The 27,981-nt window shown below is 38.8% G+C and overlaps 1 long non-coding RNA gene across 12 annotated transcripts; it reads right to left on the bottom strand.

Annotated features, from left to right (window-relative positions):
- Positions 1 to 4,547: 4,547 nt before the first annotated feature.
- On the bottom strand, positions 4,548 to 26,474 carry LOC103278191 (uncharacterized). 12 transcript variants are annotated; one of them, XR_010004748.1, is made up of 4 exons: positions 26,052 to 26,474; positions 13,979 to 16,845; positions 12,235 to 12,927; positions 4,548 to 4,968 (listed from the first exon to the last, which is right to left on the bottom strand). It is a non-coding gene; the product is annotated as an uncharacterized LOC103278191 (long non-coding RNA). The 12 variants fall into 12 exon arrangements; XR_010004751.1 differs by having other exon boundaries at positions 12,235 to 12,391; positions 12,709 to 16,845; positions 26,052 to 26,456; XR_010004749.1 differs by having other exon boundaries at positions 12,235 to 12,391; positions 12,545 to 16,845; positions 26,052 to 26,370.
- Between the last annotated feature and the right edge of the window lie 1,507 nt (positions 26,475 to 27,981).

The raw sequence follows: 27,981 nt of genomic DNA, 5'->3' as shown, positions 1-27,981 counted from the left end.
ATTCGAACTGGCAACCTTCAGGTGAGCAACCCAACCTTCAAGTCATCAGTTCTACCGGAACAAGAGTTTAATCTGCTGCACCACCGGGGGCTCCTAATTCAGGAGTATTAAGCTGGAAACAAACTGAATCTAGAGACAATGGAGACAGACCTATGGACAGCTCCAAATAGGGTTTCAATCCACTTGATGTATCAAATATGTAATTGTGCGGCTATTTCTTGACAATCCAGAAAATAATCTCTGGGGACACATCTACACTTAAGTCAGTGTGGTTTTAGATCAGCCCCACAGAGGCTAAATGCTGCACAGCGATGATCCAACGTAACTCAGGGGAAGGCAGCCTTAACACGGATTCCTCTCCCACCTTCTCAAGCAAGTTAAGCTAACTCAAGGGAAAGCCTGGTTCAGGTTATCTCACGAGTTAGGAGGTTATCCAAACAGTTGGACTGGTTCCTAACTGGAACCAGCCACAGCTGCCTTGACAGCCACCCAAGGCCTGAAGGTTTCAGGCAAAGATGGAGCAGGCCACTGGTTGGACAATTGCAGTGCTTTACACATGCTGCTACTTTGATAGATAGAAAAGAAGCCAGTTTGTTGAAAACATAGTCACACCATTTAGTTAACTTCAAATATCAGAACATATTACTCATACTCCATCCGCAGCCACATTGCTCACAGATGTTGAAATGAATGCTCAAGACTCTTTTGCTGCTTTTGGGAAGGGTGCAAAAGTGTGCCAATGGGTGAATTTGTCCAAGTAAAAATATCCTGATGAACTAGGAAAGCGATGGTCCAAGGTAAATCCTCGTGTTTAAATCCAGAATCTTTCACTACAGTGGAGTAACTAACTACTGGATTTTAAAGTGAGATATAAAAAAATCCCTGTCATATATAACTTAAATGTTAATGTACTTTTGTAATTTAATAAATTGCATTATTTAATATAGTTATATTTAACATTGTACTAGTGCACCCCAAACAAAAATGTTGAAGTTTTTTGATAGGGTAATTGGTTGCATGCTGCAAGTCGCTTCTGATGTGAGAGAATCAGTTGTCTACAAAGACATTGCCCAGGGATGCCCGGATGTGTTATGATCCTGTGGGGAGGCTTCTCTCATGTCCCCCCCTTTTTTTTGGTGTATTTTTAAATATATATATTATAACTGTAGCCTCAATTTGCTTCAGACACAATAAATAAGATAGGGCAATTTTGAATATATGTATTCCAATAAATATATTCAGGTGTAGATTTTAATGGGAAAGGGCTACAATTGTATTAAGAACAAAGTTAGTTTTGGTCCAAACATAATGCTACATGAATAATAGCATATGAAAATAGTATTATTATTATTATTTTTTAATTCATGGGGTCACTTATGAGTCGACCGGCAACTTGAAGGCATACACACATACACACACAATGTGGACATGTCAGCACACCAGCCATATTCTGAAACCTAGCATTGTCTAAATCTAGCACCTTAGTGAAAGGGCGATTAAGTTTCTGAGCAAAGTCATGCGCAAAAAGTCACTATGATGTGTTTCCACATGTACTACTCTAAAGAAAACATGTACACTAAAAATAGCCAGATTAGGTGGCCTGATTTCCCAACGGAGTGCAAACAGTAGAAAACATTTTCCTTCAAGAATGTATTTTCTCCAAGCACATAACACCTGGGACCAGCATATTTATCAGAAATGTTGCATGAACAAGCATCGTTGAGAGAGATACAGAGGTGACAGCCTATCAGCAGTAAAGCAAGGGTTTATTTTTAGGAAAGTTCCACCCCTAAACTTTAAAAAAAACACCTGATTTCCCTTCAAAAAGAAAATTGTCATGGCCCATTGTAAAACTCTACACTTTGCTCTGGGAGACAAAAGCTGGATCTTTGTAAGATTTTCCTGGTTTTTGAATGCCACACTTCTGAATGCAGTTTCAGAATGCAGTTTGATGGCATTGAAGTAGATTATATGGCAGTGTAGACTCATACAATCCAGTTCAATCTGCATTATATGAGTCTACACTGACCATATAATCCAGTTCAAACTGCATTATGTGAAAGTGTAGATGGGGATCGTAGATTGTGCTTCTGCTATGTATTCATTGTAACAGTATTATTTTGGGTAATTCTTGCACCTGGAGGCCATTTATGCATCATCAAATGAATGGAAAGACATAATCAAAGAAGACCACAAGAGAGAATGTGCACCCATGCTTTTTCATTTGGAAAATCCCAGGTTCAGACGTTGCAGCCTCCAGTTCATGATCCATGTAGTTGATTCTTTCAAAGAGCTCTTTGGGAGATCTCAATGGGCAAATAGTCCGATATTGTTCAAGGTGGCTTTTTGTGTCCTTCCTATCTTCTAAGGAAAATAAGATATAGATATATAGAGAGAGAAGGGGGGAGGGAGGGAGGGAGGGAGAGAGAGAGAGAGAGAGAGAGAGAGAGAGAGAGAGAGAGAGAGAGAGAGAGAGAGAGAGAGAGAGAGAGAGTCAGGTGTTCAGCAACCCTGCAACCAACAGTTCTCAAAAACCAAGCCTACTTCATTGAATGATTTAAAATGCATTTGGGGGATAAACCTGTATGCTGAAAGGAGGTGACATATATGACACTTTGATCTCCTTGGGGGAAAAAGTGGGGTATAAACCTATTACAAGGAGATAGGGAGGTTTTGAGAGGTTAGTAGGACATTGATTGTTTCGTGCTTGTAAAACCTGCATGATATAAACAAGATCAGCAGATGTGGCCTTTCTCACCCTAGAGCTGTACTTGTGAGAAAAATTGCACCTGCTGTACCTTCCTCAGAAGTGTGGCATTCAAAAACCAGGAAAATCTTACAAAGACATATCTCTGTACAGTATTATTATTATCATCATCATCATCATCATCATCATCATCATCATTTACCAAAAATGAAATCAAAATGATAGTCCTCCTCTCCCATCACACACATACCCCACCAACTTTCATTGAAAGTAGGAACACCTTGCGTCTTTGGAAGTAACCACCAAAAGCAATTGCCTTAGGTTGTTTTATAATCAGACTGATTGTGATTTTTAAGAAGTGGTCTGTGACACTCTGAAAGGAAGGGAAACTGATAGAAGAAGGTTTGTCCCAACTCTAAATGAGATTCATTTGAACTGCTATAAAAGTCTGGAAGTGAAAGAACATCATGACCATGAGGTTATGCCAAGAGTGCAAAGTCTGTTTGTAGCCATAGCCAACCCTGGAAGTTATAGGGAGAGCATGTTCTCCTATATTAAGGCAGTCGGGTTCACGTCTGGGATATAAAGTTGTGGGAAGAATTAATCTCTCTTCATCGATAAGAATGACAACTGGCATCAAGTGGCTTCCTCTTTATTCCTTTGAGGAAGGCTCAAAATACATCTGTTGTCCATGAGGTAAAAGCATAACTGTTCCTGAAGGGGCAGAAACTCCACAGGGCCAAAGACTGCATGTGATGCCATTAGCAGCGCAACAGTTGGGCACATGGGAGGCTGCCCTACCAAGCTGCACTCAGACTTTATGCATTGTCTGACTATCCTTCAGGCTCCAGTCCTTGAGGCTGACCAGAGGCAGCTGGCAACTTTTCCATAAGTCTGGAGCTTGCCAGCACATACGGTTTGTATTTGCCTGCCTGGTATTGGATTTGGTTTTAAATGATTTTTGCAACAGGAGCTGGAGACAATTTGTCTTCAAAACCACATTGCTATCCTCTTCAAGTGGAGTTTGTTACCTTACATCCACTGCTAGAGTCTGGCTATATGCCTTTCCAGCAGGTTACTGACTTTAATTCATAAGACTTTTTCTTTTACTTACCATAAAAAGCATTAGATCTCCTCCCACCTCATCTGTTGCCAGTCTAGCCTAGCTGCACTTTGAAGAAGGAATTGAGAAAGGTGATCGATTCAGTAGATACCTGAATCACAAGCTAATTGCAAAGTCTAGAATTCAAGTTTGCAAAAATCATATTGACCCTCCATGGATTCCTTATGTATATTACATTTTAGGTGTCCACCAGTTCCATTTCCAGAGTATATCTTTAAAATGTAGCATAAAACTGCATTACATTTCTTTTCAAGTGGATTTTTGAATCATGGAAGAACACATCAGTAAACCACCACAGCTTCCCATTGGATGTTTTCACTGACAGATCCAGGTTTCTTTCTGTTTGAAGTGTGTAAAGAACATCACTCTTGTGGTTGCTACATACTGTTGCATATTAAAGCCTAAGGTAAAGGTTTCCCCTGACGTCAAGTCTAGTCATGTCTGACTCTGGGGGTTGGTGCTCATCTCCATTTCTAAGCCGAAGAAATGTTGTCCGTAGACACCTCCAAGGTCATGTGGCCGGCATGACTGCATGGAGCGCCATTACCTTCCCACCATAGCGGTACCTATTGATCTACTCACATTGGCATGTTTTCGAACTGCTAGGTTGGCAGAAGCTGGAGCTAACAGCGGGTGCTCACTCCGCTCCCGGGATTTGAACCTGGGACCTTTCAATCTGCAAGTTCAGCAGCTCAATGCTTTGACACACTTTGCCACCAGGGTCTAAGGTTTTTTTATTTACATATTTAGTAGATGACCAGATTTAAGATGGATCATAAAGATGAAAAAGACACAATATTGACTCTGTCTGTTGACTCTTAAAACAGGCAACTTTGTTTAGCAACAGAAACTCGTGTAAGACTTTTTCATCATGCATATCTCCATATTTCTACTAATGTTGATCGCAGAATCAGTTTATTACATATCCTCCAACTGTCCAGAGTCATTAATCCTCAGCGCCCCACCTTCTTAACTTTCTGATTTCTAAAGCAGCAATATAACTAGTGTCCTTCACTTGGCACTCATTGGCCAAACAGAGAAATGCAGATGGGGGAAGAAGAGGAATCTTTCCTCCTTTCCCTTCTCCAATTGGCCTGGTGACTCCAGATGACAAATGATGAACAGTAGCCCGTCGCACCTACAATGAGAACAGAAAGGCGAGTAAGTGCCATCCCGTGTCCCTGTGCCACCCAAGCCCAGAGGGTACTGTTTCATTATCCAGATGGACTCCAAAAGGGGACCTTGACAGAGAAAGATAATCCATTTTATGGGGGGGGGGGGGACTGGGATAATGAAACAGTACCATCCAGAGAATACAGGTTCAAGACTGGGTTTTGCAGCCTTGGCATCGATAATTTGAATCTAATCAGGTCCATGAGTCATGCAGCCGCTATAGAGCTGATTTGCCCCTCCTTCAGGTTAGTGTAAATGTGCCCCAGGACAGATTACATGTTTTATGCAGCTCTGTAGACTTGTAATGCTGTTGTGTTGACTGATAAGGGATGTGGCATTAGGAATCTAATTTGATAGTTTGTATAGCCCTTTTCCCATTTAATTTGAAGACAATATCACATGACTGATACCATCACTGCACCTTTACTTTCCTTAAATTTGTCTGATAAGTAATTGTTGATTCAGAAAGATTTTTCAATTAATTTTTAAAATAAATGTATCAGTTCAATATGGATAAATATAATATAGATAAATATCAGATCCAAGATATAAAAATGTACATAAGACAAGAAAGATTCTTCCAGGATTTCTGATGGGTGAAAGGAGGACCATAATAGGGAGAGGGAAATCTATTGTGGCCACAGAGGAGATGCTTATGGCAATACATTGCTATTACTTGATACTCATGTTGTTAACAATGATTGAGTGCCCTAAAGGCAACAGATCCCATCAGATCTTAAAAACTAAACAGAGTCAACTCTGGTTAGTACTTGGGTGGGCAACTACTAATGAAGACCAGGTGTCTTTAGATTATATATCAGAGGAATGAACTGGCAAAACTATCTCTGAGTATCCCTTGCATAAGAAAACTCAATGGAAATCATGAAATCACCATAAATATTTGTGACTTAAAAGCACATACACATGAATGATGAACACATACCACATACTGATACACTTATCCAGTGCTATTACTCCTTTAGAGGCTTGCATTTGGTAAGTTAATTTCTCCATGAGGCTTACACAGATATTCCTTTTTGGTGATCCTAGTGAAGGGATGACCATAATGTGGACTTGGAAAATGCATTGTGGTCCACATGTCTACCCGTAGATTTTTTAGATTTTACAGGTATACATTATATTTTAAGAGTTGTACTTACTTTCTATTACATCTGAGCATAATGCACCAAACGTGTACATGTGACCAGCTAAATAATAATTTCAGTAATGCCACTAATATGTCCACTGCTGCCCTATTTACTGAGGAAACTGAAGAGAATGTGTTACAGAGCCTTTTTTCTGTGTGCCTCTTCAACTACTGACCATATTACACAGAATGAAGTGGTAGGAGACAGATAATAGAATTCTGAAGTGTGCCATTAAATTGTAGATAAAGAATCATGTTGTTATCATTTTAAAGTTTCTCTGTTATATAGGAATGGATGCTACTGCTTCTCATGACATCTTTCCTGTGAAGCACAATCAGAGGAACTGCATGAAACTTTGTCCCCTGGTGAGTTTGGGCCAAATTAGATGTGATGAGGGAGATCCAAAATTAGGATTTCCTATGGTTTAGAATCAAAACCGTCATGATAGGCACCTTTGTGGCCCTAGAAAAAGACCTTTACCTTTTCCTTCTTTGCTATTTTCCTAGTTAAAACCATACACAGAACTTCTAGACCTGCAGTTCTAAGCCCCATTGAGTGGGTTGATTTCAGCTGAGAAAGTGACAGGGGGAGAAGTGTTTTGTTTCAGCTCCTCTAATATAATATAGGACTATCACATAAAGGAGGCAAACCGGCATTGTCCAATGCTGTGAGCAACCTATTGCCAGTTCTACCTCCTCCCTGTGATAAACCCATGCCCCACTATATATAGAAGAACCCATCACTAGCTGCAAATTGTGCCTCATTCCCATCACTTACCTGATGTGATGGACCCTTCTGTGCCAGCATGCCAGCACTGAAGTGACAGCAGGGGGTGGGATTCTCCCTTCACCCCACTTGCTATTTCTAAACTGTACTTTTGTTGTGAATTTTCTTTGTTTTTTGAAATAATTTTAACTGGAATTGTGATACCACTTTAAAAAATATTATTTTTAAAATATGGAGGAGCAGAATTGTGGGAGTGCAGAGTTAAGAGGTTATTTAAGAGGTTGTGTGGAAGTATGGCCATGGAACAATGGACTAGTCAATCTGCAAAGTTGCACAAGTGCAGAGATGTGGGATAGCAAGGGTGTTAATTTTGGTATGTTGCCACTATCAAAAGTTGTGCGACTGGGATAGTGGCTTTATGCAATGAAATCTGTAGTCTCACTCTGAATTAGATTTGATTTTTAAAAAATCAGTTTTGGTAGATTCAACTCATACCTCTCCTCTATCAGATTTCATGTGTCAGGGTTCATTAGGAAATCAGTTTTACAAGAGTTATTTCCCATTTGAAAACAACCAAGAAATGAATAGTGCTCAAAGATAAGATGGAAAAATGAGCAAAGCTTTGTTATTTTTAATTACAATTTGATTACATAGATGGCGATGATTTCCCCCCAAAGGTATTCAGTTATTTCAATTCACATGATGCCACAAAACATGAGAAGAAAACCCAGCAAACCTGGATTCAGTGGGTCTTTGGCCCAGGGATGTGTGTAGGACTCCTGTCTTATTTCAAAAAATGTTCTATCACAATTAGTAGAGCCTGGCCTCAAGAAAATGGATTTATACATGAACTATAAATTGACTAAAAGGATATCAGCTACATGTAAACATGTTTTCTATTGCTTTATAGAATGGCTGATTTCATGAGAGATTCACTCAGCTGCAAAACAATGAACCGACCTCAGACCTGTAAGTGATGCTATTGTATCACTGTTTATCCTGACATGTCAACATGGCTGTTATTTAATTACATTTTACCAGAGCAGTAAATAAAAGCTAAATGCCCTTTCCTCTGAATATCAAGAGGCAAGTATATATCTGCTTGAATAAAATGTCATTTTCAATTTATTTTCATGTAATAGGATTGCAAGTGTCCAATTTATAGGCTCAGTGCACAACTGCAATAAGGTCAGAACCTTAAAAAATTGTGATCGTATTAGCCCTGTTTCCTTACGACCTTGTAAAAATATCTCTTCTCTCTGGCTCTGTCATGCAAGAAAAATCACCTGCCAAACATTTACTAAACTGAGGTTTATTCAAAAATAATTTAGTAGTGATACCTGAGATGTTAGTTGATACTGTATTTTTCCTTTCAGTATTCTTTGCTGTTTTCTTTTTAGAGGCAAGCAGAATATTTGTTTTGGTGAAAGAAATATAAGTAGAAAAGTTTTATGGTGTCTGTGAAATTTTGACAGCAACACTATGAATATGCACTAAACAGTCATGAAATTGATGAATATCTCCTCAAACATACAGTCTTTTGGAAGCAAACCTTCAGCTCTGAAGTATATGATCGGGCAGTGTTTATTTGTAAATGTTAATAACTTGCGCTGAAACTTGTGTTAAAATTGTAGGTTTCAAGTCTTTTTTTATCACTCAAATTTTTATAAGCAACTCAAATAAATAATAATCTGGTTATGGTTGTAAATGCATAGACTTTAAAAAGTAGTGATAGCAAATGCAGAAAATATGGATTTAGGCACATAAAAGGCCTTTTGTTTCAGTGATCTTAAAAACATCTGCTAAATTTCAGAAGACATTTCCTACAACTCATTAATTAATAGTTTTACAAAACATTGACTGTAATGCTTACTAGGCTTCTTTATCAGAATCTGAAGTTCAGATTCCTGTCCAGATATGACACTTGTGCTATAGTCCTCTGAAAATTGCTTTCTCCCAGTCCAATGTTTCTTGCATGGTTTTGTTAAATGAAAACTTTGTTCTGAATACCTTATGGAAAAGGGGGATTGCTTACAAATATACCATAATGGTAGTGTATAGAGTTTTCTGAATCACACTTGTCATATCATATCTGCACATTTCTAACTAAGATTGATAGATGTATTATAGTAATTCAAGATACTCTTGTAGATTATTAGAATGTTGTGAGTGATGTCAAGAGCATGTATGTCTCTCTGACACTATTATGTTGTCTACAAAATTCTACATTGCTTGGTTTCTATATATTGTAAGATCCAGTGTGTTGTACTGGTTTCAACAGTAGACTATGGTTGGATCTATATTGTCATATAATACAATATCTGATCCCAGATTATCTGCTTTGAACTAGATTATATGAGTCTACACTGCTATATAATCCAGTTCAAAGCAGATAATCTGGGATAAGAAACTAGGAGCCCTTCCAGTCAAGCCTTTAACCTGCAGCCTGTCTCTGTTTTACCTCATGCATTCAAATGACACCTCAGAAAAAATGAAGTTAATCCAGAGAAAACTGGTTTATCCCAGATGGCTCTGGATTAATTAAACACCTGGATAGATCTGAACCTTAAACTAAGGTCCAGATTTTTGCAGGTGAGGGCCTATGGAAATTCGCACTCTTTGGGGTCAATCCCTGCAATGATCCCAGTTCTTGGGACTCAAAGAGCCCAAAGGAACTGGATAGTACCTACCTCCTGCCCTCTCTGCTCCCATTGTCCTCCCCAAAAAGTACTAGAGGTGCCTGCCAGCTGCTCAGAGAGAGGCCCCCAGAGAGCTTCTCTGATGCATGAAAATGATGTGTCAGGAGGTGGATGGAGGGCCCTCAGGTAAGTTTTTGGGGTAAATGGGGGGCTAGAGGATAGCTGGGTATTCTCCCGGGTCAACCAGAGGTTGACCCAGGTGGTTATGTAGCCACCCTGCTAGGGAAAGTATGGGGTTTGTGTTGGGTTGGGGACTCGATCCTGAGAGGAACCAGGATTTTATATTTAGTATTTAGTCAAGTGTAGAAGGGCCCTGGATTATATGGCAGTGTAGATGGGCCCTATGACTCTGGAGACCAGGGCTCAAATACCTGTTGGCCTTGGAAATATGCTGAGTGATCTTAGGCAAGTTATAATATCGCAGCTTCAAAAAAACTGCAAAGGCAAACCCTCTCTGAAATAATCCCGGCAAGAAATTCCCACAATAAGAATTTCCTTAGTATTGCCATAAGTCAGAATCATAGAATCATAGAATCATAGAACAGTAGAGTTGGAAGAGACCACATGGGCCATCTAGTCCAAGCCCCTGCTAAGAAGCAGGAAATCGCATTCAAAGCACCCCCGACAGATGGCCATCCAGCCTCTGCTTAAAAGCCTCCAAGGAAGGAGCGTCCACCACGGCCCCGGGGAGAGAGTTCCACTGTCGAACAGCTCTCACAGTGAGGAAGTTCTTCCTGATGTTCAAGTGGAATCTCCTTTCCTGTAGTTTGAAGCCATTGTTCCGTGTCCTAGTCTGCAGGGCAGCAGAAAACAAGCTTGCTCCCTCTTCCCTATGACTTCCCTTTACGTATTTGTACAATGATGTGAAAGCACACAACAATATAATACTATGTACAATTTTATGTTCTCTCATAAAATTTTGAATCAAAAGGGTTCTCTTAGTAATTTTCTCAGTGCAAATTATTTGCTTGTAAAGTAAATATAAGAATACATTCTCATGAATGCCTGTAGCACTTTGAAAACTCCCTTTGGAAATGAACTAAAACATAATTTGGGACAAGTTGTTCCTGTAATTCAGTGAGTGTAAGACTTTGCTTTGGGGACTATTACTTGACAGCAGGAGCCAACACATAAAGTAATTACTGTGGCTAACTTATTTTATGTCTCTTAATTAACATTATTCCTTTTAATGCCATAGTTAGTGTCCACTAACTTTGCCCATAAGCCAGATGGTTCCATATTTTAAAAAGGTAATTGTTTCTGCACATTTGGTGGGATTTTCATGGGTGGAGAAAAATATTAATTTGTAAATTAATGGGAGTTTTTTTTTAAAGTACCAAACATCTAAGCATATGTATCCAAAGAAGGTTGAGCATCAGTGGGAGGGAAAAGTAGGGAAAGACAAACATTTGGCCTCCAAGGTTCCCAACCACTTATAGTATCATGGAGATAGGGACTAGAGCAAGGCCAAGAGGAACAAGTTTAAAGTGTCCCCCACCCTTCACAATATATGGTCACTTCAAGATAAGGTGGGAAAGAAATGCCTTTTCTTTTGCTTGCTGATATTTGTTCACCATCACTACATGTTTTCAAATAACATTTTATTTATAGACAGGTAAAGATGAAAGTGACTTACATAAGTAACTCTTAAATGTATCAGACAACTTTAAAACTCAAAATATAATATTAATATAATAAAGCAATGGTAGAGGAGAGAGAAAACAGGAATGTCAGTCAAAAGCATCATAGGATGGTATGAATAATAATAATAATAATAATAATAATAATAATAATAATAATAATAATACATGTACAGTAGAGTCTCACTTATCCAACACTCGCGTATCCAATGTTCTGGATTATCCAACGCATTTTTGTAGTCAATGTTTTCAAAACATCGTGATATTTTGGTGCTACATTCGTAAATACAGTAATTACTACATAGCATTACTGCATATTGAACTACTTTTTCTGTCAAATTTGTTGTATGACATGATGTTTTGGTGCTTAATTTGTAAAATCATAACCTAATTTGATGTTTAATAGGCTTTTCCTTAATGGCTCCTTATTATCCAACATATTCGCTTATCCAACAAACTGCCGGCCCGTTTATGTTGGATAAGTGAGACTCTACTGTATTTAGATCCCACCACCATCTTCCCGAAGGGGCTCAGGCAGCTCACAAAAAGCATTTAATAGTGCAACCACACAGAGAATACAGCAAGGTACATGAAACATATAATCAATAACACTGTAAGTTTATATAACAAATTTACATAAAACACCATATAAAACACCTACTGATTGAAAAATACAATAAAATACAGCAAACGCTGTGGATATAGCAGACTGTATACAATATCAGTCTCATAAAATGCTGAAGTGAAATGAATCACTAGGTCCTCAAGTTTAATAATTAATATATTAATATAATAATGTATTGCAACTCTTCTGAAATATCATCCAAAAGATAGAGAAATTATGAACTGTAGCATAAAGTTAAAGCCAGGTAGAACTATGTCTCACCTCCTCTCTCCTCCCACAGTACTCACCTTGTTCTGAAGAAGTCCTCTATTACTTTTACACCAATTTACTTACTGATTGAGGAAAGGGGGGAGAGAGGCAAGCATCTAGCTATGTGCTTACAGCTGGACTCACCATGACAATATAACTGAAAGATGTTTAAAAATGGTCCAGAGACCTTATCATTGTGCATTCTGCTTATCTAGATGTTCTTCATTCTCCACCAGCCATTAAATAACCATGAACAAAGCACAGGAGAAAGGAAAGTTTAGAAAGCAATCAATTCCTGCCTCTGCAATGACAAAAACATGGGACATGCATTACTGTGTATCATAAAAGCACGCATTTCAACAATGTCTTCATTGCTACATGATCTTTAAAAATTAAAACAAGAATTTTGTTTTTGGCTTGGGAACAAAATAAACTAAAAGTATGTCCAGCCTACCTCCTAGAAATTGTAAGAAGGTGTTCAACACCATCATAAACATCATCATCTTTAATAGTAGGATCATGTATAGCACACAGGAAATTGTGCTATAACCTGTCATCTATCTAAACATAGAAAATGCTCCTTTGCTAAGATGAGAAAAGGCACTCTTAGCATTTAACCTGCTTCTTAAAGAGCAGCATCAAGTTCAAGATGGTTCCCAAGGTTCTTTATCAAATCAGATGTGGTAACCAAGAGACCCCATCAGGTATAGGCAAGCTGATTCCTTTCAGACCATTGATCTCCACCATCTCCTCAGATCTCCACCATCTCATCAGAATTCAGGTTTAATTTCTTTTTCCCATTAATTCACTTGATAGAATCATTCAATTGCTTGGTTCCTAACAGAGCCAGAGATAAAGGCTGTTAGATATCTCATTAAAGATATATAGATATAAGAACATGTGCTGTGTAGCAAAGCTTGAGATAGTTTCAGGATGATATGAAACCAAACATATGCTTTTATTTTTCATGCCTTTCCCCTCTCCCGAAGTTCTGGAAAGCCACAAACATTGCTATAAAGCAAATATGGACCCAAAACATGATAGATTAATTCAGTAGTATGACATAACTTTTCCCCCAATTTCCCCCTGCATCCCAGATATCAAGGGTGCATGGTGGGCTACAATAAGAAGTTTGGCATAATTCCTCTCTGAAGACACTTTATGAAGCAATACCATTAATGTTGTTGATCATGCACAGACAAACATAACAACTGGCTCCCTGGCCATGAACACATTTATTGAAATCAATGAGGTTTATCCAATTTTTTATTATTCTTCAGATCATAGATTAAATCAACTCTTTAACTTGGAGAAAACTTGCATAATTCAGACACAGTCTCCTCCAAGTCCTAAAAGCAGGCATAATCCTTTAAGGTACAAAGTTATTGGAAGATTATTTAGATAAGCACCATGAAACTCTCAAATGTCAAATACTGCCATACAGTGGGTAGTAAAATATGCAATATGTCACATCTTATCCTTTTTGCTTTTCCAGATGTAAGTACAGTAGAGTCTCACTTATCCAACATAAACGGGCCGGCAGAACGTTGGATAAGTGAATATGTTGGATAATAAGGAGAGCTTAAGGAGAAGCCTATTAAACATCAAATTAGGTTATGATTTTACAAATTAAGCACCAAAACATGTTATACAACAAATTTGACAGAAAAAGTAGTTCAATATGCAGTAATACTACATAGTAATTACTGTATTTACAAATTTAACACCAAAATATCACGAAGTATTGAAAACATTGACTACAAAAATGCATTGGATAATCCAGAACATTGGATAAGCGAGTGTTGGATAAGTGAGACTCTACTGTATATGATATTCAGAACCCTATATACTCATATATAAGTTTAGAAATTTTAGTCAGAAAGTCAACCTCCCAAAACTCTGTAGACTTTTTCTTTGGTTAATTTAAATACTTCGGTATATCTTAACTCTTCTCAAATCAGGAACCATCCTCTTCTCTGAGAAGAGAAACTTAAAACAAGAGCGTAGTCCATCCCAGAGGAACCTAAAAGAAACACAATTCTTGCTGATGAGAAGGAGATAAAAATAAGTTATTTAAACCTTTTATGGTTTACACTTTAAACATGATTCTATTCTATGCACAACCACATACTGTAGATTCAGTCATTTATATATATTTAGTCCAACAAATGAAGTTTAATTTCTATTCTAAACAAACTATTCCCTTAAACTACATTTTAAACATGTATCAACACCAAGAGGTTGCTTGGTGTGGGGGCAAAGGTATGTGTTTTTAAATATCAGATTTCAGTTGAAAATAAAATTATCACATAGTTACAAACTGTTGGGTTTATTTTAGGGTTTATGTTAACAACTTCTTGTATACAGTTTCTAAAACTTATATAATCATCTGTTCTGTGAAAAAATACAATACAAGAAATATGTGATAATAGATATAAAATCTTCTAGAGTCACAGTTTTAATGTATTGGGCAGACAGAGCATTCTGATCTTCATTAAAAAAATTCCATGAGCTGCTTACAAAAACTCAGCTATTTGATTGTTAAATTAACCCAAAAGATCAAATACTTTGTTTTAAGAAGGTTGCTTCATTTATTTATATAAATTGATATGAAAAGAATTTTCTTTAATCATTGTCATGATTGTTTATATATCTATGCGAAATAGTTCTGGACTAACAGTCCTGTGAAAAGAAAATACATTGTTACATTAGTAAAAGAATATTTAATTATTATTAATCTCATTGGTAGAATTCATTGCCTGGGTTATTCTTACCCCAAAAGCATGAATATAGGCAAACATGTGTGATAGTTTGCATGTGCACCAATTTCATGGCAGCAACTGAGTTTGAGACTTGCTCAATTTGAAAAATATGCACTTTCTACTTTTGAGTTATACATGTCTGCATTTGTATTTGCTTTGAATTAAGCAAATCAGTAGTTTTCATTGTGAGGCTATCAGAACAAATCACAAAATTATTTCTGTGAATTCCCAGATTTTAGAACTTAATCACATGGAATGCAATCTAGGGGAAACAGAATAATGTAAATATAATAGAACATAGAAATCAATAGATTAATCAGATAATGCAGGTGATTACACCACCATCATGCTTATATATCTTGAAATATTTCATTTGCTCAGAGAACTATGTTAAAAAAATTATTGAGTCTATAATTACTCTGCTGTAGACTTTTATGGGGGGGGGGATCATCACATAACTACTACCTTGTAATAGGGCAGATTTTCTCTATATGTCTGATGGAGAAAAGAAAAAAGGAATTTTATCCTAACCAAAATCTTCCACTAATATGTACAGTGGGGAAATTTTTTTATTATCCACATCAATACATTGCCATTCCATGTTTTCACCTTCAGAATTACAGCACCACCCTGAGTCTATGGGAACAGGCTTGGTTAAAGACATATGAAATAAAAGCTTGTTCTGCAAGCCAAGGAGGAGTATTTTCATTGAAGGTGAAGTAACCTGACTGAAGTAACATGTCTGAGTTGCAAAACAATAAATGCTCTGAGTTTGCATAACTTGGAAATGACAATTCTGGTCAGGCTTCTGAGCTAAATTGTCAAGGAACAAACAATGATTTATTTTTACTTTGTAGTTGTTGTGTGTGTTGTGTGGTAGTTGTCAGATGAACCTATCGTGGAGGTTTTTTGGGTAGGATTTGTTCAAAGTGGAGTCTGCCATTGCCTCCTTCTGAGGCTGAGAGGGTATGACTTGTTCAAGGGCACCCAGTGGGTTTCCATGTCTGAGGAGGATTTCAAACCCTGGCTCTAGCTACTCTTACTTTCTAAAGTATTGCTGCTGCTGCTGCTGTTGTTGTTTGCCTTCAAGTTGTTTCCAAAATAAGGAGATCCGAAGTTGAACCTATCACAGGGTTTTCTCTACAAGATTTGTTTAGAGGAGGCGTTTTCTATTATATTCCTCTGAAGTTGAGAGAGTATGATTCACCTAAGGTCACTAAGTGGATTTTCATGGATGAGCAGGGATTCAGACCCTATTTTCCAGAGTCCTAGTTCAACAAGCAAACCATTAAATCCATCAGGCTTTTTATTTACTTATTGGAGAAAAACTGTGGAATGTTGTAAATAAACAAAGAGTAAGTTTTTTACACAAGATATTCTTATAACTCAGGACCAATGCAGGGGAGCAGTGAAGTACTAGGCAATATTGGAGAAAAAACTAAGCATGTTGTAAATAAGCAAAAAGTAAATAAATTTTCTCTTTGCTTATTTACAACATTTTTCTCCAATATCGCCTTACTTTACTCTGCTTTTCACTGGCCCTGAATTAGAAGCACATCTTGCATCTACTACTGTTGAGTGGCTCTATCGACCATCACCAGATGCTTCTGGGATTGGTTTGTTTCTACCATTCATTTCTGTCTTACTTTGGAAATTTTGCACAATTGTATCATTATGTGCCTGGTTGGTACTTATATCTAAATAAAGATATCTATTTTGCTTGCAATATCTGTCACAGAGACAAAGTGGATAACAACTGAATGTATGAGCAATTGCATGAAATACGAGCATCTGTTCAAAAGCTGCAAACCATAGGGGTTCTGTCTACATATATGTTTTGCACTGAATTTGGTGAAAAATAGGATGTTTACCTGTCTTAGAATTACCAAGATACGGATTGAAATGACTACCTGTTCCTTTATGACTCTTGGGCTGTAAAAGATGTTGTACTTCATTCTTCTTGCATCCTTCATCTTAAGGAAAAACAAAAGTCCTGTTTGCCCCAGTATACAATAGGGCAAGAGAAGACAAAGGCAAGAAGGGAAAAGGGAAATATCAAACAGGGGTATCTGCAGCTGAGAGCTGTACACATCAATAGACTCCAAAGATTGCAGTCTGGTGAATCTAGTTCCTTTCTAAATAAAACAAATACATCAAAAATGAATTTGTGTGGATGTTTTCCACTCAGGATGCACAGTGTCATTGTATGGGTCTTAAATTCACTCTTGCCTCATGGTAACTGCTAATGCAGGCTGGGTTAATTTATCAGTTAAGCTAGGGCAGGGGAAAAGGGAATAGTTACCATGGGAAGAAGGGTGTGTGCTATCACATAGTCCGAGAGTATTGCTTAAAAAGTAGTTTTTAAAACATCTCTAGGCGGTATTGAAAGGATTAATGGAGCCATTGCACAGAGATGTAACAGAAAACATTTCAGATTCCCCCCCAGACTTCCCTTGAAGTTGCATGAAATATTGTTTAGAGAGTTAAGAGCAGCAGTACATTGGGCTTTATTTTAGGGTGAACTAATAATCAGACTGTTAGAAAAACTCTATGGGACATTCCAAAACTTGTTTGTATACAATCAGTGATTGTCAATGAGGTGCTGAGAAACTAGTTCATCAAATCAGGCCATTTAGTGGTGTCACATGCAGCTGCGCAACATGTTGTCAGCGCCTCTTTGTAAATCTTCAGAGATTTACAGCACCAAATGCTGGAGCAATGGTATCTAATATTTATATTCTTTCATTATTTTGCTTTCCTTGAGACAAAACCTAGAGACTTATATGAAATCCACCATGGTGTGTTAGAAATAACAGTGCTTGCTTGCAGGATTTATAGCCGTACACAAAGCATAGACCCAGTACTACAGTAATTGCAAGCTATCCAGCAGCTGCATAGCATTTACTCAAAGTACTTTATTCACTTAGTACACACATTGGAAGATATTTCAAACTGTCTGCCTTGAATCTACTAATACCAAAAGCAAATGGATTTCAAAATAAGATTAAAAATGAAACAATATGCCATACACAAACTCGATTATCATTTCCCCATTTTTTCTGAAGAATTCTTAATGCATTCTGCTATCTGATGCAGAATTTGTTGTCCTGAACTTTTCTGTTTTCTCCTTTTCAAAGGAAAGCTAAGACCATCAGAAGTCATGATGTGGAATTTCAGTAGTTATCCAGGTCTCATTTTCTGTCTCTCCATATATCTCTTAATAGCCCTATAGGTTCTCCTACTACCACAGAATATATTTACAATCTACACACACACACACACACACTTTGAATTTTAAAAGTGAATTTATATAAAAACAGACAAGTCACATGATTCTACACTTTTTGTTTGGAAATACATTGTGGTCATTTGGGACACAAAATTAACATTTATGGCTAAACACATATACCAGAATTTTAAAAATACATTTGGATAAAAGAAATACATTGTGGTCATTTGGGACACAAAATTAACATTTATGGCTAAATGCATATACCTGAATTTAAAAATACACTTGGATAAAAGATACAGCTGATATATAACAGTTTAATAAAGTTTGAGTGAGAATAATAATAATATTCTACATTTTCTGTCCATTTATAATATATAAATATTATATAACAGATACCCCAAAGAAAATGGTTAATCAGAACCTATAGTTCATCTACATCAACCCCCAAAGGGACCTAATTCTGAACATGTTTAATTTTGTAAACAATTGACACTGATCACGAGACATTTTATTTCCAGTGGAAAATGCACATTTGTCTAGTGGGTTTGATATTCCTTTTTTATGTATTACCTAGAACTGGTGTAAAATAATATTTTTTTAAAAAGAAGGGAAGCATAATGTGCCATTCCAGTAACTGGCAAAAGTCATTCGTTTAAGTTTTATACCCACTCTGTGTACTTTCCTGGCATTGCTCCTCAACTTTCCCAAACAAGCAGTTTTATTCCTTACACCATCATATATCTAATAGTGTTAAATACATACATACATACATACATACATACATACATACAACATAAAATGGCTGCAATTAACCACAGACCTCAGAATGCTTAAACCCATACATATCCATGAATTTTGAGCACACCTATCTCTGTATTAAATAGTGGACAGTAAAAAAAACAACATCAGTTATCACAGAATATAAAAGATTCCTTATAAACATGAATTATTGTTCCATTGGTCTCTATAAATCAGTATGATTTTTTAAAATAAAAGATAATGATATATTTCTAAGAGCAAGAACCTAGACAGGATTTTGTTTTATCAGTATCACCAATAAATGGGTATGTGGGGGAAATGAGACATCCCAGATGGTTACCAGATAGATTTCAGTACTTTCTGAGGTATTTTCCCTCTGTATTTCAATTTCTTCATCTCAGCATTTTCTAGAAATCAAACTTGTGATGGTGTTTAGGGATGACTTTGATACAAAATGCAATTTCCCAGTACTTCTGTATGCTTCTAAATATGTTGTAATAAAATATTGTTGATGTCATTGGAGCTTTTTTTAACAATAAAGTATAGTTTGATTCTATATAAGAAAATGAGATGCCCATAGAATATTTTAGAATATATATTGAAATTAAGTGCACTATGTAACTTTATGATATAGAAGAGACACTACCCAGAAATAACTCCTTCATTATTAGTAAGTTATCAGTTTTGAAAATCCACAATATATTATATAAAGTGTTTACTTTCAAATAAATAAGAACATTAAAATAGTTATTCCATTTTTAATATTTGTATCAAATTAAAATATATTTAAGCAGTGTTTGGTCTTACAAATTATTTTGTTATGCTAGTATAGTTTGTAACATTATCAACAAAAGAAGTGTTACAGCACTTTTATTCTTTTTTTAGCTTTACCAGTTTTTGAACTTTTCTATTAGCCTATAAAGCCTACCTATAAAACCCCATGGTAGAAGTCTTACTTGTAAATAAGTCCATTGAATGCTAAGGAATTACTTCTAAGTAAAATACATAGAATTTCCTTTCCAAATTATGAAAACAATTGTATTTGTTTTGCTAAGATTCTACCTGAAAGCAGAAAATTTAATAAAATACATATCCTATTAGATGATTTTTTTTACCTCACAGCCACGTTCACAAAGGGGTTTTTTTTGGGGGGGGGCAGTTATTTTTTTTAAAACCATAGAAAATATTACTACAGAAAATAATAAGTGCCATAAGGTAAATTAATAATAGCCAACACTACTACTGCAGCTCTGCATTTGTGAAAGGGTTCTCTCTCTCTCTCTCTATATATATATATATATATATATGTGTGTGTGTGTGTGTGTGTGTGTGTGTGTGTGTGTGTGTGTGTGTGTAAGGTAAAGAAACTAGGTTTGTTCCTATCTGAATAGAACAACAGAAGCAAGAATACTAAAGAAGGAGAAATGGAGCACTGGGATCACACCTCTTGATTATTAGCATGTTCATGCCATGAACTATATCTTTCTTTCTTTTTTGCCTTTTGCTGCTAATATCCAACTCTGTCCATAAGTTCCTTCTAAGGCTTTGGGAGTCCACCCTAGTATAGTCTCTAGCTTGTCAGACGTACAACCAGAAGTATTCAACAATTCACAGGGGAGGGGAGTGAATTATAGAAAAGTGCCAATGTAGAAGACTTTGTGTTGACACTTTTGCAGCTGTGGCTAAGTGAACATCACACCACTTCAGTAACAGAATACTTTATTTTGGCTCGAAATGTAAACAGTGAGATTTACAAACAATGACCGGATTAGTTCTGAGTTATAGGACAAGAAATGAAGGTTACGGTTATAAAGACGCTTTCCACAATCTGACTTCTGTAACAGGAAAAGGAGTAACTAGTGCTGGTACATATTTCATTATCTGTCAGTTAAAAATAAAACAAATTTTGAGCTCCAATCATAGTTTAGGTGTATAAAAGAACCCCTGGTTAGATTAAGTGGAGTTTCCTACAGGTACTACGAAGGAGTAGAGTGTCCGGGAGATAATCCAGTCCTTGGCGTATTCAGTAGCAACCTAGTATTTACTTTGTGGGGAGAGAGAGCACTATTTCTTTATATGACTACCATTTGCTTTTCTGCGCCTTAAAACTATATTTTTATATAAGCTCCGTCAAATAGGTATGTGGTAGTTCTGCCTTCCATTCGGCATGCTAGACTGGAGATAAGAGCAGTAAACAGTCATCTAAGCCCGCGTTATGGTGAGTGAGCCTTTTCGTTTCCACAAACTCCGGATCCCAAACAAGGGGAAAAAAGAAGCATGATTAATTAACTAAATGTTCTGGAGATACAAAGAACCGTCTAAAAATGACAGACTGCAGGATGCAGATAGTACAGAGAGTGTTTACGAACTGCTTTTATGTGGTGCCTTGCACGAAAAAAATAGATTGAAACAGAAGAACTGATAGCAAGCAATTCTAATTTCTTTTCTACATAAGGCTTTTTTTGCAACATATTGTCAGACGAAGCCCTCTTTCAGATATGCAGCTTTTCTGCTAAGGCTGTTTTTAAACTTGCCACGGTGTCTCCATTCTGAAATATCAGTGTGTTCCATTCTTCCAGCTCAGATGAATAGCCTGACTTCCATTTCCCATTTCTATTTCTAGTGTCATTTACTTGATAGACACGCACACAATCCTAAACTGATACCACCTCATATTATTGCCTGATGGAAATGCACTATCCAAGCCCAGTTTCTGTTTAAGATATACTTGGGTTTCTTCCTCGAGTTCAGACTTCGACCTTTTAAAAGGCGTGAAGAAAGCTGGATGTATTGACCCCCACGACCATTGGCACGCCTGGCTCCTGAAAGTGGAGGGGCGCCCATAGCACTAGGCGCCTGGCAAAAGGTGCCCATAATTTCAACACTGCCATTAGATAGCTGATGCTTGTACCAAGGAAAGCTGCACTTAAGGAATTGGGCTTAAACCAGTTGACACCCGATCATTAAACATGATATGAACAATCTTGCCCGAATCCCATGTTCAGTTAACTCCACTGAGAATAGGAGTCTCATTGGTTTCAATGAGATTTCCATATTTTCAGGTGAGGTGACCTGGTTGAGGAGCCATGCGTGTAAAATGCAAATGCATATATTATTCAGTACCCAAACCCGACTGGAATCAATGATACTCCTTATAGTTCAAACTCCTTGTGGTTCAGGTTCAGGCTTCTATTATCTTTTTAAAGCCCGGTAGCTCCAGAAGGTTGGGAGGGTCGAACTACACGACCGACCAACGGAGGTTTTCCATGTTGTGGTCGGAGTCGAGCTCTCCACTGATTCTCCCAACCTGTCCACCCTGAAAACATTTGCTTGGAAGGAAGTCTGTCTGATTAGTGTCGAAATGCCAAAGAGCCTCCAGGGCCAGATCTGGGAGGTTGTTTTTAAAGAAATCAAGAACACGATCTGCTAAAGTTAACCTGCTGCTGCCAAGACTCCTACACCTTACAACCATCTCTCGAATATATTTGTTTGGACACGAGTCCCCTTGATTTCACTGGAGTTTATTTCTGTGTAAATGCGTTTAGCATCAGGATGTTGATGTTCCAGAAAGACTGTCACGACCTTTCTGTTGTCTAAAATGGGGAAAGTGGGGGTGAAGAAAGAGAGGGGGCGTCTCAGTACTTTCCTGGTGCGCTGGCATATACCCCCCCCCCCCGCACACATAGGTAGGAATGGGGCGGGGGAGGGTGGAAGTATCAAGGGAAAGACCTCCCTAAGACCTGACTTCACTCAAGGAGAGGAGAGATGGGGGAATGGGAGGTCCACTTTCGTAGCATCAGTCTAGCCCAGTGGTTCCCAACCTTTTGTTGGCCAAGGAGCACTTGACCTGGGACCACACTTCAACATTAATACCAAAAGGGTTATGATTCAGTTTCTGGTCTACTTTAAATTTGGTTTGGCCATTTGTGGTTCTGATTCAGAAAATTGCATTAGATAGACCACATCAGCTCTAGTTTCTGATATAGAACATATGCCATCAAGTAGTCCCCATCTGCTCTCCCACAGAAAACCATATTTAATAATCTAGAGCTAATGTGGTCTATCCAATGCAATTTTCTGAATCAGTACCCCAAATAACCCCAGGAACAGGTTTAAAAAGGAAGATGCCAAGAAAAAAATTAGTTGGGCTTTGTAGTAGTAAGGTAGTAGTGAGGGTGAGGCCACCGACCATATTTTAGTTCTTGTGGACCACTGGTGGTCCAGGGACCACAGATTGGGAACCAGTGGTCTAATCTCAGGCAAAGTCAAGCCTGGATCATCAAGTTGTCTGAGGAAAGGTTCTGCTCCTTAACACCCAACAGTAGATGGAAGGAGATAGTTTAGATAGTATTTGCAAAGTTGACTTTTCTTTCTGATGTTTTAGTGGAAATAGAATTCCCCTCAAGATCCATTTGTTCAAGAGGGTTATAAAATGCTTCCCCCAATTTAGTTATCCATGGATCGTTTTGCAAGTCTAGGTCGCCCCCACTCCTCTCTTCTTATCTAGGGCCATTTCCTCCAGATTACAGCAAACGGTTAAGTCTGGTCTAAAATCTTAAGAACTGCTTAGAAATAAATTTTTAGACCATCCCGTAGAAGAGGCTTCTGGTCAACACAGTTGGCAACGTGGTCTTGGTTGAACCTGCAAACTAGGTGAAATTCTCCTAAGATGGGTAACGCAGTAACTACTAAATGCATCCACACACACACACCCCTTCCCCGAGCCAAACCTACAGTTGTCAGGGCGAGGGAGGAGGGAGACGCTCCTATTGAGAGCAACTTCCAGGGCCCAGCCTGGCTCCAAAGTTGTCAGGGCCGCACGACTTCATTAAGTAACCTTAGACAAGTGGGGAGAGCAGGGGGCAGGTGTGCAAAGGGGAGGCGAGGGAGCGTTCCTCTGCCGTTATATTGACAGATCCGAGCCTTGTGCCCAAGTCTTCGCCCTTCAGACCCTGGGAAGTCTCATATTACTGTATCAAATCAAACAGCTTGATTTTAATAAAACACCAGCGCTGTAAATCTGGCGTGTGTAGTGCGACTTACACAAAGACATTATCAGGGTTTGATAATAGGGGTCTGTAAAGTTTAATAAAGAGAGGGAGAGAGGAGGAGAAATGTCGAGGCAGGGCTTTTGTTGCTTGTTTGTTTGACTGGCTGGCCGGCTGAATTTCTCTTGAAAACAACCCTCCCCGTTTGCTAGATTCCTTTTATTATAGGAATAACCTGAGCGTAATTTTCCAACGTGTGGGGCTTTCTTTAAAAACCGTTTTGAAGGACACGTCTAGGGAGGGGGAGCAGTTGAGGAATGGAGAGTGAACATTTCTTGAGTCAAGAAAGTAGCAGCAACTTGTTGTTTCACGCGCTTTAACTCCCCCTTTTCCACTCTCTTGTGGTCATTGCCAGTGCCAGAGAAGGGAGAACAACGAGACAGAATGGGAAAGTGCCGTGAACTTGGAAGTAGCGGCAGTGCTGCTGGTGCTGCTCCTTGCTTCGCTCTTGTCTGTGCTTTTCAACCCGGAGGAGCCGGCTTCTCTCCATTGTGTTTCCCGAGACTGGGACGGGGGGGGGGGGGGGGGAATGATGTCCCGACTCCCTTGAACTTTGTTAAACTTTCAGACCTCGGGGGCTGAAAGATTGACTCACAGGCGAATTTCAAGGGCCATTACCGGGGGCTTACCTAAACTCAGCTCACTTTAGTGTCTACTAATTTATCCAAGCCCTCATTTGCAAACTGTCTTCTTCTACCGAGGCGTGTCAGCGAAAGGTCAACGCTACAAAGCGGTTATGCTCACTTTCTTCTACTAGGAGAAAGAAAAGAAAGGGATTGACCAAAGGGGAGGGAGGAGGTCGAGGGGGGGGGGACCCAAGGAGGCTGAGGGCCCTTCCACACAGCCATATAACCCAGAATATCAAGGCAGAATAACCCACAATATCTGCTTTGAACTGGGTTATCTGAGTCTACATTGACATATAACCCAGCTCAAAGCAGATAATGTGGGATTTAATTCAGCTTTGTGGAAGGGGCCTTAAACTTAAACTTGAATCAGAGTTAAATACTTAAAAGTTGCAATCACTCACAATTCCAGTCCCCTTCCACACAGCCCTATATCCCAGAATATCAAGGCGGAAAATCCCACAATATCTGCTTTGAACTGGGTTATCTGAGTTCATACTCAGATAATGTGGGGTTTTCTGCCTTGATATTCCGGGATATAGGGCTGTGTGGAAGGGCCCCCACTCTCACATACTGGGTTCATTAAAATAATAGCTAAAACCAAAGGAAACTTTCTATTTGCAAGGACTGAAAAACACTATGCACAGATTTGTTTACTGTGTTGTTTTTTATATAAAAAACAGATCGAGGAACATTGGTTTAGGAGTTGTTAGCAACCGCTCCTTTACTATATTAATGGACGAGGAAAGTGAAAGAAGTGAGTAAAATTCAGTAGACAGAATAACCCTTAAGCGCCTGATCGGAGGACCTTTTTCCCAGCCCCTGTGGTTGCATACTTCGTATTATTACCGTCTGATACAAACGGTAAATATCATGAAAAAGTCAAAATAGGACTTCACTCCCCACCCCATTCTAAAAACGAGTGGCAGGAGTAACAACAAAGGTAAGCTGCAGTAAAAGACAAGAAAATTCAGGCCCCTTCCACACAGTTGAATATAATCTCACATTTTCTGCTTTGAACTGGAATATATGGCAGTATGGACTCAGATAACTAGGGGCCCTTCCACACAGCCGTATAACCCAGAATATCAAGGCAGATAATCCACAATATCTGCTTTTAAACGGGGTTATCTGAGTCCACATTGCCATATAACCCAGTTCAAAGCAGATAATGTGGGATTTTATACAGCTGTGTGGAAGGGGCCCCAGTTCAAAGCAGATATTGTGGGATTTTCTGCCTTAATATTCTGGATTTTATGACTGTGTGGAAGATCCCCCAGTCTTCGTGCCATAAAGTCTCTCCCAAGTCAACACTGGCTGCTGTTTTCTGTCGAGATTTCATACTCCACAGTAGTTTAACTCTCTGCTGCTTGATGTGAAATTACTTCGGCGGGGCAATTCTGCTCGGAAACAAAACACGCGCGCATGCACACACACACACATGCATACTTGTACAGGTCGTCCTCGCACACGCGCACAGACACGCAAACTCCTGAGCAGTGCCATGTCTGCGATGGAATAACGCATCACTTACCAAGGCTGGAGAGTAGGTTTTTCTGCAAAGGCTGCCAGTAAGGCTGAGAAGCGAATAACTGGAGCAAAAGTTGGAAGAGGAGAGAGAGAGAGTTGGGGGATTTTTTTTCTCTCCCTTCAATAAAGGAAGCCAGTGGGAAGTGAGAGCACAGCGCTCTCTTCCTCTTTCTGGCTGCCACCACCGAAAACAAAGATCTGGGAGTTAAGAGAGCAAGACCGTGTGTGTGCCAGATCTCGACACAGAGAGAGGCGAGAGAGGGAGAGAGGGGCAAGCAGGCAGGCGGACGGGGGAGAAGAAGAGGGTCTCTGGGCCAAGCTCCCCTTCCACGTCGCCTCTCTTGCTGGCGAGAGGGGGGGATGCGGGAGGGAAGGTCCCTTGACAATAAATAATATTTTGTAAACAAAGCCTGCAAAGCCTCACAGCGGTGTGGTATATTTATGTCTTGGGGAGACATAAGAGAAGAGATGGGAATGTTAAAATAGTCTAGACCAGGAATGGCCAACTTGGGGTCCTCCAGGTGTTTTGGACTTCAACTCCCACAATTCCTAACAGCCTCAGGCCCCTTCCTTTCCCCCCTCAGCCGCTTAAGTTGAATGTTTGCAAGGAAACATTCTAAATGTTTGCAAGGAAAATAATTTATTTCACTAAATAATGAAAGAGAACTCGTCTTGTTACACACTCACTCTCCTTCCTTCCCCCCAGAATGAGAGAAATACTTGTTGCCTGGCTTTTTGATATATTTTTTTCTCTTTCCCTTAACCAGCTTGCTTCTGGGAGAGGAAGCTGGGATAATATACTAGTGCTAAACAAACAGGCCAGGCTTCGTGTCCACCTTTGCCCTCATTGATGAAAACACTCCTTCCCACATAAATAAACAAGCACGAAAGGGAAGGTGGTTTACACCCGTGTGGGGCCGAAGGTTCCTTTCTTCTCCCACCTTTGCGAAGGAAAAGAACCCATCTGTTTACACAGACTGACCGGTCACGTGAATAAGGTGTGTGGCTGCGCAGGCGCGCCTCTCTTGTCGACTTCAATCCTCTTTTTCAAAGTCTCCAGCATCCCTTCGTCATCCGGGCTAAAAATATTCCCAGCCGCCGCTAGGTTGTAACAGGGCGACAAGTAAACCTGCTTGGAGGCATTTCATATCTTCAGATGGTATTGGGAAAGTGATCAGCAAAATGAGAGGAAATCATACTTGGGTCAAGATAGCAAAATGGAATTTTATTCCCTTTTTATTTAGTTAATATATGACTGCTTCCTGGATATTCGTGGGTTCTGAATCTGAATGCCAGTTATCCCAGGCGTATTTATTGTATTACTGAATTGTATCTCTCGACAGTAGATTGCTTATTATGGGAGGAGAGCACACCAAATGAAATGTGACCACCAGACTGGATTTTAGGAAAGCAGCCCCTTTGCTCCACTCAGAATGACTCATCCATTGAATGGTTTAAATATATATATATTTGCCCTTAATCTGAACCTATGTGCTAGTTAATGAAGAAGGTTGGACGAAAAGACTCTGCCCTCGAAAATATACTTTTCAAAAATAATAATAACAATTAATTCAGAAGATGCTCCAAATGAGGCATTTCTTGTTTCACACATACTCATACTCATCTACAACCAGAGAGGTTTAAATACTGTTAAGAATTAACTTAAGTCCGTGCCCTCTTGGTGACTTCAGTGGGACTCTGTAGGCTGAAATCCAAGAGCTTTGACTGAGTTGTGCAGCTGGGATAAACACAGTTTGAACAATCTACTGTCCTCAGCCTAGGGTGTGATTTCCTTATCGTTAGAAAGTGCTGGAAAACAATCACTGTTTATATGTTAATGGATGACGTTTGTCTCTTTTTGCTTGTTTCGGGATGGTTCCATTTTTTAAAATTCACATACACACAGTTGTACTCAAAATGCTTTTGAGTGGCTT

This window comes from Anolis carolinensis, chromosome 3 (assembly GCF_035594765.1).
Source record: "Anolis carolinensis isolate JA03-04 chromosome 3, rAnoCar3.1.pri, whole genome shotgun sequence".
NCBI classification, from domain to species: Eukaryota; Metazoa; Chordata; class Lepidosauria; order Squamata; family Dactyloidae; genus Anolis; species Anolis carolinensis.
This window is presented reverse-complemented; position numbering and strand designations above follow the sequence as displayed.